At 35.8% G+C, this 20,576-nt stretch overlaps 1 pseudogene; it reads right to left on the bottom strand.

The window, feature by feature from the left end:
* LOC136404125 (RRP15-like protein) overlaps positions 1 to 7,907 on the bottom strand; it is a 95,264-nt pseudogene extending 87,357 nt beyond the window's left edge.
* Between the last annotated feature and the right edge of the window lie 12,669 nt (positions 7,908 to 20,576).

The following is a 20,576-nucleotide window of genomic DNA, read 5'->3' as shown; positions in this document are numbered from 1 at the left end:
GGCTTATTTAACTGAGGATTTCCAAGGAGCTCTCAACTCAGAATATTATTACTATAATGTATGTAAATAAGAACACAAATCACATTAATGGGGCTGTGTATGCGCGCAGTTTAGAAGGAAGGGCAGCAGCGTTTGCCATGCCACACTGTTGAAATGGAATGTGTAATTACTCTACAGGTCAGGATTATAGAGAATAGTATTGAAGTAAACAATTTGATATCACTGTTTAAATATTTTATTGACTACTTAATAGAGTTTGGAGAGTAAGAATAGACAATTTTCATGTATAATTATCAAATAATATTGAAAATTAAATGTGAGCGAAAGCTTAGAAAATTCTCAGAGGGTTTCATATTTGCGAGGGGAAAATAACTTTATTATTTATACTATGATTTGCTTTTTTTTTTATAAAGTAGAGGAATTTTCTTTAATTTTTTTACTGAAGATATTTCCTAAAAGGACTAGAGAAATAATTTAAAGGTATAAAACTTCCAGCTCACATCATTAACATAATTCTAACAACAGTTAATGTGACTCCAAATAGCATGGCTGTTCTGTATTATCTTCTTTTATATATTATAAAAAAGTATTTAAAATTCTCTATCAGTTAAGGATCCAATTATCTTATATTAATGTGGTAGCAGCAGTCTTTGTATTAAATTTGGTTTGTTTATTTACTTTTAATGAATTGAGTTTTTCAATATGGGGTGATGATCACCAGAGTCACTGTGAACCTTTACCCAAATTTATGATTCATATTATGCAACCCTTTCCCATATTTAGGAAAAGGAGGATTTCTAAGACACCATATAAGTTTCTTGTCTAAGAGAATCCCATTAAAGATAAAAATAAAGGCTTTGTGCTAATCTAGCACTCATTTTTGCAAAGAAGCATCTTCCTTTACAAACACTTTACAACACTAATCACATTCCTGAGTGAAAAAATCACGAACTCTTATGTTAAGAACTTCATAAGACTTTTAAAATGAAACTAAATATGTTACCTTGAAAATCAAATTTATTCTATTTGTTTCATTCTATAGTTAGAGAGTTAGAGCCTTGACATGCTTTTCTAATGTCAAGTTCCTAATTAGACACAAAGCTGAGCCTACAACATCTGTTCTCTTCAGCTCTATGTCTTCCTTCTTTCCTTTTTACTCCTTGTTTCCTGTCTATTATTCATTGGCAATAACTCTCTTTTTCTATCTTGCGGGAGCTTCCATTTTCTTCCATTCCACTCCAGCTTTAGCTATTAGATATGTAGAGAGGCAGCCCTCAGACAAAGACTTGCTTGCTTTTTGGTATTGTCATTTACAGCTTTGTTTTCCATCTCAGACTGACAGCAGTCAAAATCCCATTATAGTTCACAGTGAGTCCCTTGAAAGCATATGGCATGCTGCAGTAAAATATTAGCATAATTACTTTTGTGGTCACCTAGAATAAAGTGTCCATTGTGGGCAAGAAATGCGACAGGGATGGAGGCTACAATGCACCTCCTCTTGTCAGTACTGGCCTGACTTAATAAAACTGACTTCCTAATATGCTCCAGCAGTAACCAACCTTGAATCTACTTGTGGTACCACACTTTTAGGGAACAGTTAGGTCCTTGGCAGAGGGTACTTACATAAATTCCATTTATTATAGAGAGGGCGCCATTTGTCCTCACAGAATTGACATTAATTATTTGGATTATTCTTTTTCCATCAGTCATCTTCCAACACTATTATATGAGGGAGATTTTTGGATGCCAATGAAGTATCAAATTACACTGACTCCAGGCCCTGGCTGGTTAGCTCAGTGGTAGAGCATCGGCCTGGTGTGTGGAACTCCCAGGTTCGATTCCCAGCCAGGGCACACAGGAGAAGTGCTCATCTGCTTCTCCACCCTTCCCCCTCTCCATCTTCTCTATCTGTCTCTTCCCCCCCTGCAGCCAAGGCTCCATTGGAGCAAAGTTGGTCTGGGTGCTGAAGATGGCTCCATGGCCTCCGCCTCAGGCTCTAGAATGGTTCTGGCCACAACAAAGCAGCGCCCCAGATGGGCAAAGCATCATCCCCTGGTGGGAATGCTGGGTGGATCCCGGTCGGGCGCATGCGGGAATCTGTCTGACTGCCTCCTCACTTCTAAATTTGGAAAAATACAAAAAAAAATTATACTCAGTCCAACCAAGTGAAAGAAGCTAGGCAATAAATGGATGCCTATGAGATTCACAGATTTTACCTAATATATCATCACCCAGAAGCATCTGGTCTTATAGATTGGTGCAATAGCCTATTAAAGCACCATTATAGCACCAGCTGGAAGACAATACCCATGAGTTTTGGTGCTTGCTATCTTTAGCATGTGGCACAATATCTAAAAATGCCTCCGACATACACTGCTATTTATCCCACAGCCCATATACAAGGTCAGAGGTAAAGACACAGAAATAGAGACGGATTTCTCACAATTACATCTAAAATAGCAAAAAACTTGCTTCCCATCTCAGTGACCTTTGGCTAATGATTACAATTTTTAGAACTCAATGGAAGAATACTGTCATCAGGAAATATGTACATCAATGATTTCAATGAAATTGGAGACTACCCTGTAATTTAAGCTTCCTCCCGCCACTGATAGAAAGATAACCATATGAATTATACTGTGGGTTGTATACATTCAACCTGACAACTGAGAAAATACTGTGATGTCCATGAAGACAGAGAGAGCATGAACTGAATCCAAAGGGTCACAAAAAATACTGCATGTTGTTGCACGCAAGGGCAAAGGTACACGGGGCTGTATGACCACCTCAAACAGGCCAGAACACCAAGGCTTAGATTCCTTCAAGTTTGGGCCACTCTACTGGGTAAAAAACTTAGAGCATCTGAGATACTAATGGAAAACAAACAGATATTTACTAGAGAAGGGGTGTAATATCTGCCATCAACTTCCTTGGATCCCCTTGTAGAATCGAGGACTATAGTCACTCTCAATGGATCGTGTGGAATTAATGGAGGAAGTAATGTCACATAGCAGGCATGTGCAGGCTCTGGAGGCAGGTGGGCTGCCTGGATTGCAGACTGGTTACCTACTTGGTAGTCTCCTAATTTTCTGGGCTTCAGTTTTACCCCTTTAAATTTTGTCTAACAATAACATTTACATACTAAAGTTGCTATTAATATTACATGGGACAGTGTAGAAACAAGTAAAAATTAAGTGCTTAATCAATGCTATTTATTAACTAATGATAGCTATTATATTATTATTTATTACTATCGTTCCTCTTTTCTTCCTTGTGGTATCATATATTTATTTATGTAGTTTAATATAACTCTCTTAATTATCTTTAGGTTTGTTGGTCTATTCAATCAAGATTATTGAATATTGATGAAATACCAGCAAAATTAGTAAAGAAACAGACATTCAGAGACTCTAGACTTGAAGCTATATATAGTAAGACTTTGGATTGTATCCTTTTAGGGAGCAACTACTATCAGTAATAAGAGAATAGATACATTTGAGAACAGTTTAATTTATATACCTACATATTTAGTAATGAAACTATAGGAAAAGAAATATATGTGGATTTTGGCAACTCAAGTTTTGGGCTGTAGTGGATATTTGCCTTTTTATTTGATTCCCAGAATTTCATTTAATTCCCTTTGGAAGAGTTTCCTCTGTGAGTACCTGGGGCACATGGAAACCTGGGTGGTCTGACAGTCCCTCTCATTGTATTCAGGGAGCCATGTACTGTTACCCGGGTTTGGACAGTTACTCTGACGTGAAACTCTTCTGAAAGGGATGCAGAAGTTTATAGTCTTTTACTGATTGTAGCAAGTACCCTGCCACCCAATGGCTTGCTTCTTCTCACCACTTCAGACCACTTTGGGAAGGACACAATAATAAATACGGAAAGGCTACAACCAGTGTAAGATACCAGACTCCAGAGACTAAAAGCTCAAAGTATGAGTGTGCCCAGGGACTTCAGAGTCAATGCATGAATTCATATCCTGACAGAAGGGATAAATGAAAGATAATGAGCCAGAGAGGGTGTGATACAAGGAACAAAGAGAAAGTAACATTTTTTTCTGATAAAAAAACCTGTAAACCTCTCATGATATCTTCCCCAAAATGATAAAGATCTAAGAAAACAAGGAAATGAAAAGTTAAGATTTTCTTTTTAAAAAAACAGTTAAAGGCCAATAGCGGAAAAAGGATGTCAAGTTCAAGAATACTACCAAAGAGGAGAAGAGATGAGAGGCTCACAAATGAAAAGCACTTTCCCTCTCCCAGGATTTGTTTCAGAAGATATTCTGGTCCACTTGGGATCTAGGTAGTGAAAATATTTGACTATCTTGAAAAGAACTCTTCCTAAAGAAGATAGTTCTAGAAATAGAATGGAGCAGAGGGAAACTGAGCAAAATCAGAAGAAGCCAAGCTTATTTTGTTAAAATTAAACCAAAAGGGGTAAATGTTTCCATGTTTAACAGTTGATTCAGGGTTTAGCTTTTAACAAAGCAGCAGATACTATATAGAGAATACTGGATTGGGTGTTTGATGGCATATGAGCAATTGAATTCTGGCCTATTTGTTTGTTCATTTTCTCTAGTCTTCAATTTTTCAATATCCAAAATGAGTAGAAAATCTGTATTCTATCTATATTGGAGAATTGTTTTTTGTATTAAATAAGATCATGTAAGTGATGGAAATGTATGTTTTCAAGTTGTGTAGAAAAAAAGGGTGGTTCTATTTATAAATTTTAAGTACAACATTTCTCAAACCTGACTCAAGCAGAAGAATTTATAGATTTGGAATGAACACTGCGCAACCTGTGGGTCACATGTACCCTGTGGAACGTCGCTGTGGTGATTACAATCTAATCTCGGGAACAAGGGGCTAAACCTATTAAAAATGATGAAAAATTATATCTGTCATTCACATTCTCACTCACCTGTATGAACTTTGTGGAAAGTTTCCTATACTGAGTTATAAGCATTTCTCCTGCCCCAGGGCTGTGCATAAGCTGGTCTGTAGTTTGGAAATAGAAAGGCCAAGCATTATTATGGCATTAGCTCTGGTTCTAACCTTACAAACCAGGGTAGGCCCAGCATTTCATTACTCTGCCGCAGCTCTGCAAAGGACTATACAACACCCAATGGTTTATCTAAGAACCTCATTGGGAGAAAAAAGAAAACAGCAAACAAGTTCTCTTTAAACGTTACTATTATTTTTCAAAGACCCCTTTAGCTACAGGTTCTTAGATTTCACCCAAGCAAGCATATTCTCCTTTAATCTTCATCTGGTTCTTGTTCACTTCTTCTCCTCCTCCTCTTCCTCCTTCTCCTCCATCTCCTTTTGTGTTTGTCATGTTCTGATAAAAGGATAGATTTTCTAAGGGACAAAAATTATTCCTTGGAAAAATCTACTTCTAAATCAAACTTCATGTAAAACTATTGTTTATTGTTAGCCTATACTGTTTGGTTCTTCAGAAAGCACCCAGAGTTAGAGTTTGAAAATTGTAATTAGTAGTAAATGGTTTCAAGCCACGCGTTAATAAATTGTGAGAGAATGAGTTAAAAACATTATATAGCATGTTTGAGCTTTGATTTATTCTCCTGCAGGAGGCCCTGGCCGGTTGGCTCAGTGGTAGAGTATCGGCCTGGTGTGCAGAAGTCCCGGGTTCGATTCCCAGCCAGGGCACACAGGAGAAGCACCCATCTGCTTCTCCACCCTTCCCCCTCTCCTTCCTCTCCATCTTTCTCTTCCCCTCCCGCAGCCAAGGCTCCATTGGAGCAAAGATGGCCCAGGCGCTGGGGATGGCTCTGTGGCCTCTACCTCAGGCGTTAGACTGGCTCTGGTCGCAGCAGAGCAATGCCCCAGATGGGCAGAGCATTGCCCCCTGGTGGGCATGCCGGGTGGATCCCAGTCGGGCACATGCGGGAGTCTGTCTGACTGCCTCTCCATTTCCAGCTTCAGAAAAATACAAACAACAACAACAACAACAACAAAAAAAAAACTATTCTCCTGCAGGATAGGGACAACCCTTAAAACTCTTTCAAAGGTATTGTAAAGATTAAATTATGTAATGTACTTTAAATATTCATTAATTTCTATCAAATAGTAAATGTTCAACAAACTGTATCTATTATTATTATCTTGTAGTTCATTGGATAACCTGAAATAGTTATAAGTTTACTGCTAAAGAAACAACTGTGGTAAAAAAAAAAACACTTTAAATTTACCTAAAGAAAAAAATATATGCATATATATCTTGTAATATACATAATATATAAATATATAACAAATAAATAACATTGTTTTTATCATAATAGTCTGAATGAATGATAGCATTATAGATATGTACATTTCAAATTTAGCCCTTATTAAATTGTAGTAGCAACATTGTAAGAGTTCTGTGGTTTTAACAATAATGTGCCATTGTGAGTTGTAAAAGTATTTTTTTTTGTACATCTCATATACAAGTGAAAGATAATGTATATGGATTTTTAGAAAATTCACCTTTTATTGCTTGAAGAAAACATTTAAATGAAATTGAAAAGCCAGTGCTTTTGGAGGGGGCACATGTGGAAATGTGGCTAAACAGTCTTTTCTGTCACCTTCTGTTCTGTAAATCGCTCTTTCTACAGTTTTTAGCATTTTCTTCATTTCCGATTCCCTATCTCCCACAACCACTAAATCACATAAAGATACCTGGAGAAAAAGATATAGGGCAAGAGAGAGAGAGAGAGAGAGAGAGAGAGAGAGAGAGAAAGAGAACATAACTGAGTAAGCATCCAGTGAGAAGCAATGTCTCGTGGTTTAATAGGTACTTTCCTTTTGTTCACTTATTTCATATTCATAATAATTCTCTGTGCTACATCTCTTCTCCCTTTTGTATAGATGAAGACACACAAGTTCAAAGGAAGGGAAAAAGTTCCCAGGAAAATTTCTGGGTCCATATAACTATTCTGAGATAGTGTTTGCATAGAAGTTTAGATTGGCCCTGAGATCCATTTAACATTGCTCGTTGTTCATTATCTAAGATTACTGATGAAGATCTTGGGAATATAATAAATACCTTCTTTTCAACGCTACTTGCCATCTTGTTTTGAGACAGGATCCACAGAAAACAGTTCTTTTTCAAGACAAAGAATAGTAGGCTTTGGCAAACTTTTATGTTGTCTTGATGTGGTCACCGTCATTAGATTCTCTAAGGCTAGGCCAAGTGAAGGCTTCTTCAGCTTCACACCAAAAGCTGTACTTCCGTGTCCGCATTTTAGTGGGAGTTTACCAAAAGTGGGTACATGTTTTATCTCACTTAATTAAGTCATTGCTAATTGGACATCTAATATGCAATTCTAACAGCTAACCCTTTCCAAACCTCCTTTAAAACAAGTTCATCTTGCTATACATACAAATATATTTTCAAAGGTCTAGTCCCCCTTTAATAATCAAAGCTAAAAGATCTTTATTTTTTTCTTTTATCTGGCACCAAATTAATTATAAAAGCTATATGTCATTATTGCTTCACTGTAGATCAATAGCTTTTATTACCTTTGAATCAAACATTTCCATTTTATGACAAAACTTCACAGTGTAATTCAGAAAATCCAAGCTGATAAATCTAGGTAAAGATTTAAATGGAAGTGTTTTATCTTTTAATCATTCAACCAAGCTGCCGTTCAGTCACATAATCTGCTTAAACTGCACGAGTCCTCACATCCACAGGAATCAAATGAGAAAGCAAGGCTTATGACTTTTTCTGTCATTTTCACCAGTAATTCTCCCTGATGGATTGCTGGGATTCACAGGGCTGGGGGAATTAGTGCCTACCAGCCATTTGGCCAAATCCAGCATGCTTAGTGCAGTTCCAGTATCACCGCTTCCCTCGTGGACGCGTGACGGCGAGTGCAAGAGCCCTTTGTGCATCCATCACATTGTTCTCATAGAACTGGAAAAGAAAAAAACATGCCACATAAGATCAATGTAATCAGATGTAGCCTTTACCTGTTTTCAAGAGGGTCAATATTTGACTTACTAGTCCAAGGTGGATTTACTTGTATAGTTGTCAGCTTCAGGAGTGTCAGAGAGCACAGCTGTGCTGGGGCTGAGGCCTTTTCTGACACCAAAGCCTCAGAACACAAGGATGGGCTTGAATCCTGGATCTCTAGACTTTCTCGCTGAGCAATGTTGCTTCAGAGGGGAGCAGCGGGAGAGGTCTGGAGGCTCCCCCCACCCCAAGTGGAAGCCTTTCTCTCTCAGCATAACTGCTTCTCTAGGTCGGTCTGCCTGCAGTGGGTAAAGGATCGTGAAAGAGCATCCTCCTAAACCCTTGCAGGTGCTAACAGCTTCAGCAGCAAAACAAGTTGCCAAAAAATTGCCTCCTAGGCAGTTTGGTACTGACTTGGCTAAGACCGATTCCAGGCCTGGGTGGACGGCCCTCAAGTGTGGAGGGTCTGGGAGTCACCAATGGATTAAGCAGGCACCAACTTTCTCTCTTCTTCTTTTATCCTCTTTACTTTTTCTCTTTGTACTTCTGTCCCTTTGTTTATTCCTTTTTATTTTTGTCTCACACTCAGCTTATTTTTTCTTTTATTTTCATTTGCTTTGATCCTTTTTAGCCACCAAATGGGAGTCTTGATAAAAATCCCTTTCCATTATGATGCTACTGATATATTTTTATTTCTTTTGATGGTGACAAAGGGTGCAGGTGATACAAAGAGCTTTTTCTCACTAATGATCACACGGCCAGAAACAAAAACTTTATGCTAAAAAGAAGCATATTTGGAGATTGTTGCTCTTGTTTTAGTATTTGAAAATCTCTCCTTATAATTCTTAAAAGCTTAAGGCTTTGAAAACTGGGCAAATTCATGTTTAAATTCTGAATGTCACTTTAAACAGCAAAACAACAACAATAGATGCATAGATGACAGTTTATGAAGATTACATTCATTGCCAAGAGGGTGACGCTTGCTTGAGTCTCTTTAGTAAGAACACAGTTAGATTTCACATGCAAACAGTACTTCACACGTGTTTCCCTACTGAACAACATATCCTTGTCGATCAGTTTCCAACTCTTCTCTTGTAACTGATATTGGGTACTATTCTGTGGGAGAGGAAGGGATGGCATGCTCTGCAACACAGGCATTTTACTATTCTGGAAAAAGAATATGGGCCAATACTGCATTCTTTTTTTTTTTTTTTTGTATTTTTCTGAAGTTGGAAATGGGGAGAGACAGTCAGACAGACTCCCGCATGCGCCCGACCGGGATCCACCCGGCACGCCCACCAGGGGGCAATGCTCTGCCCACCAGGGGGTGATGCTCTGCCCCTCCCGGGCGTCACTCTGTTGCAACCAGAGCCACTCTAGCGCCTGGGGCAGAGGCCAAGGAGCCATCCCCAGCGCCCGGGCCATCTTTGCTCCAATGGAACCTTGGCTGCGGGAGGGGAAGAGAGAGACAGAGAGGAAGGAGAGGGGGAGGGGTGAAGAAGCAGATGGGCGCTTCTCCTGTGTGCCCTGGCCGGGAATCGAACCCGGGACTTCTGCACGCCAGGCCGACACTCTACCACTGAGCCAACCGGCCAGGGCAATAACTGCATTCTTAATATGCCAGATTGAACATCTAGCTGACATTTATAAAATTATTTTGTTGATGTCAGTGACAGATTTGCCCTTAACTAATTTGAGAAAAACAGTTCATCTTTTTTAGGTAACCATTCTCTCATTCTTGAAAGGCAGTGATCAGTTGTCACTTAGATTTCTTTCTTTGCTAATATTCTGACTCTATGGGCAAATTGGTGTGTACCCAAATACATACTATGAGTTCCTTATTTTCTTAAGTTCCTAAGTGGTGTGGACTTTCACTAGTCAAATTCAACTAATATTTTTTTTTATTATTCATCAACACCAGTGGTAATGACAGTTTTTAATTAGTTACCCTCCATCCTTTCTTGGGCCATAGTCCTTGTTTGGGCTTGGAGGTAAAGGGGAGTTACCAAATGAAGAATAAAAATGAGAATTTTTGAGTGTTTATCCTGAGCCTCACTCTGGCTAGATAGAGATTCATAAATTTCACAATAATTTTTGGGTAGGCCATTATTAAATTGAATATATCCATGAAAATCTGATAGTCAACATTTAGCTAATTCATTCAAGGCCATGAGATTTGAAGCAAGGCTGCTTAGTTCCACCACCCAGGCTATGCTGTCCCCTGTTGCCAGGTCATTAGATGACTCTACTGCTGCCCCCATGATCCTGCTGGGTTCAGTTCCAGATTATGAATTGTTTACGAATCTTTAGAGACACAGAAGGAATACTTAATCTCTATGCAGGGCATGCCATTCCTCCTGTTAGAGGGCAGAATTACAAAAATGAAATGAGAAACATGCCACACTGCTTCTTCAAGCTGATGCACTGGACACTACCACATGTAGCCTGTTGGAACCAGTAAAGTTACATGGGTAAGTCCAAAGCCAGTGGCACCTGGATGTATATTTTATCTGCTGAGAAGCATGGCAAATTTTTGTGGCAAAAGGAGTGGATACTGAAAGCTGCTGGAGACAAGAAGTAGTTCTGACAAACTCTAAATACAAATAAACCATATCTGATTCTCCCTTAAATTCTTCCAGTGTTATTCTCTTTTCTGTGCGTGTGTGTGTGTGTGTGTGTGTGTGTGTGTACAAAGTATAGTGGAATCTTGAACCTTGATTCTAAAGCATTAACCTTGCATGGTAAGGTAACAACAACGTCCAACTTTAAACTTCCCATGTTGTTTTCACTGCAGGCCCTATTCTCTTTCATCTAACTTGAAGACAACAAAGACTAGTCCTAGCTTCCAGGGAGACAGTTCACATTAAGGGATTGCAGAAATGAGCTTGTTTATCTGTCACACAAAATAATTTGTCTCTCAACAACAAAGGAAAGCCACCATATTGAGGTCATGCTATTTACTCAAGTGTATGCAAGAAGTGGTCTTCTAAAATTAACCCTTTCGACCCATCTTTTAATTATGATTTGTTCTCTAACACTTAAGAAATTAAATTGTATGTACCAAATCAAGGTAGAGAAATAACAGCTTCAAAGTGCATTGAACCAGTGCTTAAGCAAACACAATGATAGTTTTTAAAAATCTTTTTTACTATGATTTAAAATGAGCTAAGAATTGACAAGTATATTCATTCTACTTTTGAAGGTTTGTTTAAAATCATAGCTTCTGCTTATGCCACCAAATATACCAAAAAGGAAACAAAACAAAACAAAACAAAAACAGACTTGTTTTATAAATTATGAAAGGGAACTTAAGCTACAAATTACATTAAATTATAGTAACCTTGTTTGGCTGGTTCAGTGGATAGAGCATCAGCCCAATGGGTAGAAGTCCTGGTTTCAATTCTTGCTCAGGGCACACAAAAGAAGTGACCATCTGCTTCTCTCCCTCTCCCCCGCCTCTCTCTTTCTTACAGCCAGTGGCTTGATTTCAGCCCAGGTGCTGTGGAGAGCTCAGCTGGTCACAGTGTCAGCCTCAGATGCTGAGGATAGCTCAGCTGATACGAGCATGGTCCCCAAGCAGGGGTTGTCAAGTGGATCCTGGTCAGGGTTTATGTGGGAGTCTGTCCCACTATTTCCCCTCCTCTCACTTAAAAAAAGAAAAAGATAAGAAAAAAAATAGAATGGTATGTATTCATAAACAAACTGCCACTGTGAAATACTAATAATTATTGTAAGTTGTAAAACTATTTCATACATACAAACTTTCATGGTTATAAAGCTTCTTCGATTGTGTAATTTCCTTTGATCTTTTTTAACCTCTGAAAGTCAAATATAACAATAATCTTTATTTCCCAAATAAAGGGATCAGAAACATTTCCCTCAAATTAGTTGACTTCCAATGTCCAGTATCTAAAAGATTCTGTAACAATCTCATATGTGTATCATAATTTGTCTAAGGAATTGAGTTACACTGTATAAACAAGACTACTAAAAATGATTAAATTACTTGATAAAACACTATTTAACAAACATTTAAAAATACTTGAAAACACTCACTGACTATATAAGAATTGGTGGGCCAATTAAAATCATATTAATTAGTTCATCAAATTAGTTTCTCTGAGATTTCCAATAAGATATAATCTGTGTGGACACTGTTCTACTGCTTGAAGGTTTTAGGAAATCTATTCAAGTTTAGTATTATTTATTTAGATATCAGTTAGGGACAGTTTTGTATACATAATGTTAAATCAAAGAATTATCTTTTTGAGTACAGGGAGCCCACAGAAAAGTCAAAATTGAGGAAATCGTTTCTATACTCTCTATCTTTTATATAATATACTGGTAACTAACTATCAGGTTATTTCTTTTTGTTTGATTGATTTGAGACATATTTACTGTGTCTTTATAACAAACATACAAACAAAACAGAACTTTGTTTTATGCATAATCTTCTTTTCTTTTTTTTTCTTTTGGTAGAAGGTTTTACCGTCTGAAGCCTACCCCCATGGCCTCTGCCATTATCAACATTCCCCACCAGAGTGGCACATTTGTTGCAATTGATAATCCTACATTGATACATCATTATCACCCAAAGTCCATAGTACATTAGAGCTCACTCTTGGTGTTATATTCTATAAATCTTCTGTGCTCCACCTAATCATCTCCCCCTCTATCCTAATTTCTGGAATCTTCTTTATTTTCATTGGAATTGAATTATTATAAATACACATGCTTTTGCAAGAAATTATAGAGAGATTTTTGTACCTTTTGCCCAGTTTCAGTCATGACAACAATGACTACTCAGAGTCTGTATGAAATGCAGCAAGGGATCGAAGGGAAGCAACAGTCCTGGATGGCAGGTCGATGTACGGAAACCCCGTCCCTAATCTTACTCAGATATTTTTATTAGTCAGTACAAATAACTCAAGGAAACAGACAGAAGAAGTTCTCAGGGGGTGAAGTAAGAGACCAGGAACATGCTGACTCCTAATCTCTGTTCTGAGAGCCCTAAACATATTCTTGTTACTGAATTTTATCCTGCTGTTTTCAGCATGCACTGTTTCTAGTACAAGGTCACAGAGGCCCCTGGGTTCTCATTGGTTCAGTTTTTGCCCTAGGGTGCCTTGCTGTCTCTAATTATAATCCTAACTCTGCATGTTTTCAGAGCATATGCCTACAAATTTCCTCAGTGATGATGTATCAATATTGAAATTGATATAATCAAAATAAGGACCACTTCTGTCACTATAAAAACATCTCATGATACCCTTTCACAATAACACTCACTTTTATTTCTCCTCCATTCTTTCCTTAACCTTTGACAACAGCAAATGTGTTCTTAATTTCTATAAATTTGTCATTTCAAGAATAATATATGCATGGAATTATATAGTATATTACAGTTTGAAGCTGGATTCCTCTCATTTACCAAAATTCTTTGCAGATTATACAGGTTATTATGTGTATCAATAGTTTATTCTTTTTTAATTCATAACTTTAATGTACTACAGCTTAATCATTCATTCATTGAAGGATATCTGGTTTGTCTTGATTTTCTGACAATTATGAATAATATTACTCCATACATTCGTGGATAGGTCTGTGTGTGTGTGTGAACATAGTCTTTATTGCTCTGGTACAAAGCCCAGGAGTACAAATGTTGAATCCTTTGGTAGTTGCAAGTTCAATATTTTGAGAAATTACCCTGTTTTCAGAGGAGTTACCAGCATCCTTTTACATTCCTGCCAGCAATGTAAGAGTGATCCAGTTTCTTCACACCTCACTAGCATTGTGTTGTCACCATATTGAATATTAGCCATTCTGATTAGTGTGTAATGTACTTTTAATTAGCATTTGCCTAATAGCTAATGAAATTGAAAATCTTTTCATATGCTTATTGCCATATGTGAAACCTCTTAGAGATATTTTTTGCCTTTTCTCAAATTCGATGTTTCTTTTTATTTTATATATTTACTTACTCTGTTGAATTTTGAAAAAATAACTATATGTATATATGTAGCTGTAGGTACTAGTGCTTTGTTAGATATGTGGTTTGCAAATACTTTTCTCCCACACTCTAGCTGATTTTGCCACGCTCCTAACAGGGTCTTTAACAGATCAGCCATATTTAGTTACTATCAGGTCCAATTTATCAATTTTTTTTTTATGAATCTTGCTTTTGGTGTTAAATCATACTCCTTGACTAGCCTTAGATGCTAAAGGTTTTATCCAATTTTTTTTTCTAAAAGCTTTGTAGATTTATATTGTCCATTTGTGTCTATAAGCCATTTTAAGTTAATTTTTTTATAAACTATGAAATTTAGTTGAAAGTTTTTTGCTTGTTTGTTTGTTTATGGATGTCCAATTGCTCCAGCATCATTTGTTAAAAAGTCTATTTTTTTTTCTCATTGAACCTTGTCAAAAATTAGTTGGGTATATTTATTTGAGACTATTTATGCGTTTTGTATTCTGTTCAACAAATTTTTGTCTGTCCCTGCACCAATATCATACAGTGATGATTGTAGTAGCTATTAATACATATTAAGTTGGCAGAAATTTTTCTCAATATATTTTTATTTTTCAAAGTTGTTTTAGCTATTTTAATCCTGGTACCTTTTCATATAAATTTTAGACAGATCTTGTATATAATCAACCTAAGGTTTTGATAGAAATTGCATGAACTTGTTTATAAATTAGTGGATAGATAATTCTTTACTATTTTATGTTTTGCAGTGCATGAACATGGTATAGTTTTCTGTTTAGATCTTCTTTGTTTACCTTGGTCATTATTGTTTAATTTTCAGCACCAAAGTAATTCATATTTTTATCAATTGTAAGTGATAATATACTATGTGCTCAATGTTAATAAATACAAATACTACTTATTTTGGCAGTTTTACTACAAGGATTTCAATTTTATCAATCTTTTCAATAAGCCAGTCTGAGAATTTTATTGTTGTCTGTTGTCTTTCTGTATTGATTCTACTGTAGTCAGAAAGTACATTCTGTATGATTTCAATTGAAACATTTTGGAGATTTCTTTAATGCCTAAGGGATGGTATATGTTCAGTGGACATTTGAAAAGAATGTGTATTCAGTTGTTGCTATTGAGTGGAGCTTTTTTTTTTTTTTTTTTTTTTTTTACAGAGACAGAGAGAGAGTCAGAGAGAGGGATAGATAGGGACAGACAGACAGGAATGGAAAGAGATGAGAAGCATTAATCATCAGTTTTTCGTTGCGACACCTTAGTTGTTCATTGATTGCTTTCTCATATGTGCCTTGACCGTGGGCCTTCAGTAGACCAAGTAACCCCTTGCTCAAGCCAGCGACCTTGGCTCCAAGCTGGTGAGCTTTGCTCAAACCAGGTGAGCCCGTGTTCAAGCTGGCAACCTCGGTGTCTCGAACCTGGGTATTCCGCATCCCAGTCCGACCCTCTATCCACTGCGCCACCGCCTGGTCAGGCTTGAGTGGAGCTTTATAAATGTTAATTAGATTGTTTTGTTTGATAACAATGTGAAGTTCTTCTATAATCTTTTTGATTTTTTGTCTGGTTTTATCAGTTATTAAAAGGGTGTTAAAGTCTGCAACTCTAATGGTGACTTAAAGACAGCAGACCTGTGGAGGCGCATTTTTAGTCTGAGCCCATTGGTACTTTTGAGTTTCTAGATTCTTCAGTTCCATATCTAGGTTACATGGGGCGAAAAGAAAACTTAAGGGGTTCCTTACCATGTGGTTCTTTGGGTCCTGAAAACCCTTGCTGGTCTACTTTCTCTCTACCTTTCAAAGTCTCCCTATGCCTGTGTCCAGAGTTTTCAGTTGTGCTGAACAGAAAGAACAGGGGAAAATATGTCGATTCTGTCTTCTCAAGAGCAGAGGTCCTGTTCACAATCTTTAATTCTTAATTTAATTATATTTTGAACTTGTTTGGAAATTTGTTTTTTGTTGCTATTGTTGCTTTTTTAAACATCTGCTGTTCTTCATGTGTAGCGAAATGTTTCTGCATTTTTAAAGATCTAGTTAATAGTTTCCAGCAACCACTTCCAAAACTTTCTATTATTTTGTGTTATCTTCAAAATGATAATTTTCAATGCTTTGATGTTTTGAAATTTTCAAATAGAAATGTAACAACATAAACATTATTTATCTCCCTAGATAATGTCGTATGATGTGAAATGGTTTTAATATTAGATTTTTTTTGTTTTGTTTTTGCAAAGCCAGCTCTATAGCATAGCAAATGCTATTATGGTTTGTATTAAATATAAGCCGTGGAAGCTAAGTGAGACACCACTTAAGATGTACACACTTGTGATCAGATTATTAAGTGTTTTTAATGTGCTCTAAAACATTACAGCAAATTAATTCAACAACTTCTTTTCGTCAAGTGTTCAAAATACAAATGTACTTAAGCCACTGAATCCAAGTGGTTTTTTTGGGGGCCTCTTTAATTTTACATGACAAGTGCATGATTAAAGAGTTAGAATTATTGACTCACAGAGTGTTAGAGCTGGAAAATGACTTATAGATTCACCTCTCAAATTGTGTCCCAAGATATATGCCTAGGTTACATGGAGAGCATAGTTTTACATTGTTACACTGTAAATAAAAGACCAAACTGAGAGGCAACAAGGATTTATTTGAGATCCAAAAGAATAGCAATTTGAGAAGCTCTGATTCAGGCAGAACCCAATCAGTGTTCAGATTAGGAAGCAAAGGTAAGGGACATTTAGGAAGAAGTTAAGAGGAACACATATCAATGAAAGGAAACATTTACTTCATAGAAAGGAAGCATTTCTGTAAATGCAGGTAAGCTAACATAATGAGGCCAAATCTAAGCAATGTTTTTGTTTGCTTCTTTAAGTTTGAGTTCTGTTGTCATCAGTCCAGTAGTCGGAAAATCATAGTATCTGCTTTCTTGTATCATTCCAGACAGTTTTGGGGAGATACAGTATTTCTATAGGCCCAGTCCAAAGATTACTTTGCCCCGTTTTAACACTGCAAAGAGTTGAGGCATAAAACACACAGGGCAGTTCTTTTGGGATGGCAGCTCTGGCTCCATTTAAAGTGGCTTGATTTATATTATTTTTATACAACATATAATAAATTATGTTAGAAAATGTGGAGAATATAAAGAATAATCTTTTGAACATTTATATTTTTAAAACTATATGCTAATGTGTATAAGAAAAATCAGAAAAGTGTTTTTCTATTTTGTCTTGTCTTTAAGTATTGTTATTTTTTCTAAAAATAGGCTCATAGTCTTGAACTATTATATGAACTTGAGTTTTTGTGATAATTTTATATTTTGTAATTTTGATGCTAGGTAACATAACCTAATGTTGTTAGTGCCTCAGAGATGACTTTGGAAATCCAATAATGGTTGATATTGAAGTGAGAGCTTATTTTTTTAATATCATTCAAAAATATTATTTGTGAACTTACAACAATTTTTAAAAAACATGTTGTGTCAGTGTAGGAACCAGTATTTATTTACTTTGGGTTGCTTAAAGATTATCTCTCTTAAATTATACCACAAACACTCAATCACATTATTTGTTCAGCATGCATTTACTCCTTCAAAAATATTTTTACAGGGTGCCAAATTTGTATCAATAAAGTGCTAAGGAATGGAAATAAGGTGGTAAACTAGAATTACATGATTCTGCTTTAATCAGACACACTCCATAAGGAAAGATAAGAAATAAATAGAAATATATAGTAGAATATAAGTTATTAAAATTTATAGTGAAAATTTGACTTTATACCATATATAAGTAGTAAAAATTTGTGAGGTGATTATTGGTATGATCTTTGAGTATGCATAACTATAGTTTCAGTGTTTTATATCATTTAAATTTTTTCAAATGTATCACTTTCAAAATATGTATTTTCACAAGAAACTTTTTCTATATGAATAAAAAATTTTTAATGCAAAAATCTTTTGTTTTTAATTTTATTAAGAAAATTAAATTTATTAGTATGGTGACATTGATCAATAAGAGTACATAGATTTCAGGTAGACATTTCTATAGCATTTGAACTGTTGATTGTGTTGTGTGCCCATCACCCAAAATCAAATCATTTTTCATCACTATATATTTGCTCTTCTTACTCCCTTCCCATAACCCCTCCCCCCTGGAAACCACTTCACTTTTATCTATGTCTATGAGTCTTATTTTTATATCCCACCTATGTGTGAAATCATATAGTTCTTCACTTTTTCTAATTTACTTATTTCACTCAGTATAATGTTCTCAAGGTCCATCCATGTTGTCATAAGTGGCAATATCTCATCATTTTTTATGGCTGAGTAGTATTCCATTGTATATATTTACCACATCTTCTTTACCCAATCCTCTATTGAAGGACAATTTGTTTTTTTCCATGTCTTGGCCACTGTGGATAATGCAGTGATGAACATAGGAATGCATGTGTTTTTGCACAAAGAAATACAAAAATATAAAGCAAAAAAAATATGAAGACTATGGTCAAACATAGGAAATTTTCCCCTAAAAATCCAAACAATAAATTTTCCAGGGCAGAAAGTTGTATGTCTTTGTTTACTGTTGTTGGCAAATAGCTGTAGGTAATATAATAATTGCAGATAATAAAGACTTTTATGAGAAAGTGACTTTTTTGTTATTAATATAAAAATGAAGCTTAACCTTTTTTAATAAACCTTAATTCCTCCAAAGACTGTGACACAGAGACATTTAAAAAAAACCAAATGAAAGTGATGGGAGGAAACTAATAGCTTTTTGCAAAGAAAATTGCAAGGTTTTGTCTAGGTACAATATAATGTAGACTAAAATCAAATATGCAAACAAAAGCAAGTTTGAACTTCAAGACTTTTCAGGCTTTCATTAAAACCTAAAACTTAGGGACTTGGAGAAAATTTGGTGATTTCTTTAACTATAGACACTCAAATTTATTTTTAGATTAAGAGAGAAAGGGAGAGAGCAAGAGTGAGAGAGAAAGAGTGAAATCATGTCCCCAAATACAAAATGTACTTTTATGGAATCAGAGCTAAAATAACATTTTATTGTAGCTAAAAGTATTATTTAGATCACTATTATTTTTATACTTAGGTATTAAAAATAGGGGTAACCAGGATATTTACAGTTAGTTTACCCTTGAAAATGGTATTATTTACATAAAGTTACTGGTATCTGTTTACTATGTTTCTAAATATTTTATCATATTGTTTATGAAAATACATTAATTGAAAAATGTTTAATAGAAAAGTACTAGTAAATAATTTTTTGGTCAGGAAAAGTAAATGGACTTGTGCAGGGATGCAACCAAGTCTGTAATAGGTAAATCATCAACCTTTGCATCAAGTAATAGGCAAATCTTGAATTCAGTAGCACTGAATTCTCTGATTGCCTTTACTTAAGGAGTGTTTTCTCGTGCTGTTATTGGAGTGATCAATATGGCCACGAAAATGGTAAATTTATTCTGTGACCCATTTGTTCAATGTCTCTTTATAGTCTCCACAGAAAAGTTATCATGCTGTTTTTTTCTCCATTTGTTATCCAAATCCACTCTCCATATTTTCTTTCTGAGCCCAGGAAACTGATCCCTGTATTTCCCACACTACCTCATCACTTTGTGTGTGTGTGTGAGTGGGGTGTCTTAGCCAATCATGGGCAATCAGATATGTTTTCATCTCTTGCTTTCTCTCTGCATGCTGAAACTCGGCACTGATAGTGCTCCTCTACACCTACAACTCTTGCTAGGCAGTCCCTGCTCCAGGGCTCCTCCTCACCAGGGGCTTTAGTAACTCTCTGCACTGGCTATTATGGTCTTAGATGTGCTTAAAAGAACAAACATTCTCACCCTATCATATTGACTATTGTATTGTCTTGTATTTCCTATTGTATTCTTAGTGCTTTGCGTACTATCTGGCACATTTTAGTTACTGAATAGATATGTATTAAGTAAATTAATAAAAAATAAATGTGTAAATTTATACATCACTGTGTTCTTACAATATCACAATTACAAAAGAAGAAAAGAAAATGGCAGTGTTGCTGATCCTCATGGGAAGTGCTACATTTTGGGAGGTTTAACTCAATTTTCCAAAATTAATAGGTAATAGTGTAAGAGCATCTTTCCCATGAACTCAAGTGATATGCAGAAGACTTTGCTTGTCTACTATGGTTAATAATTTTAAGGATTTATTATGTATTAAAATGAAGTCTTATACAAATATAGTATAATGAAAAACTTTTAAAACCTTTTTAAAACATTTTATTAGGATTTTATTGTCAATCATACAAAAAATTAAAAGAATTATACAGAAAATACATATACCTAACAACTTAATTCTATAATTAACATTCTGTTATGTTTTCCTTACCAAAAACTATCTCATTTTCTCCTCTAGCCTCCCTTCTCTCTCTCTCTCTCTCTCTCTCTCTCTCTCTCTCTGGATACATTTAATAGTAGATTGCTGAGATTAATGCATAATACCCCTAACTTTGGGGTACATATCTTTAACTAGATTTCAATATATGTTTAGATTCTTAGGTAAAATTTATACAAAATAAAATTTACAGACATCAAACATCACATTTGATGGGTTTTGACATATGCATACAACTATG

Source organism: Saccopteryx leptura, chromosome 4 (genome assembly GCF_036850995.1).
Source record: "Saccopteryx leptura isolate mSacLep1 chromosome 4, mSacLep1_pri_phased_curated, whole genome shotgun sequence".
Taxonomy (NCBI): Eukaryota; Metazoa; Chordata; class Mammalia; order Chiroptera; family Emballonuridae; genus Saccopteryx; species Saccopteryx leptura.
This window is presented reverse-complemented; position numbering and strand designations above follow the sequence as displayed.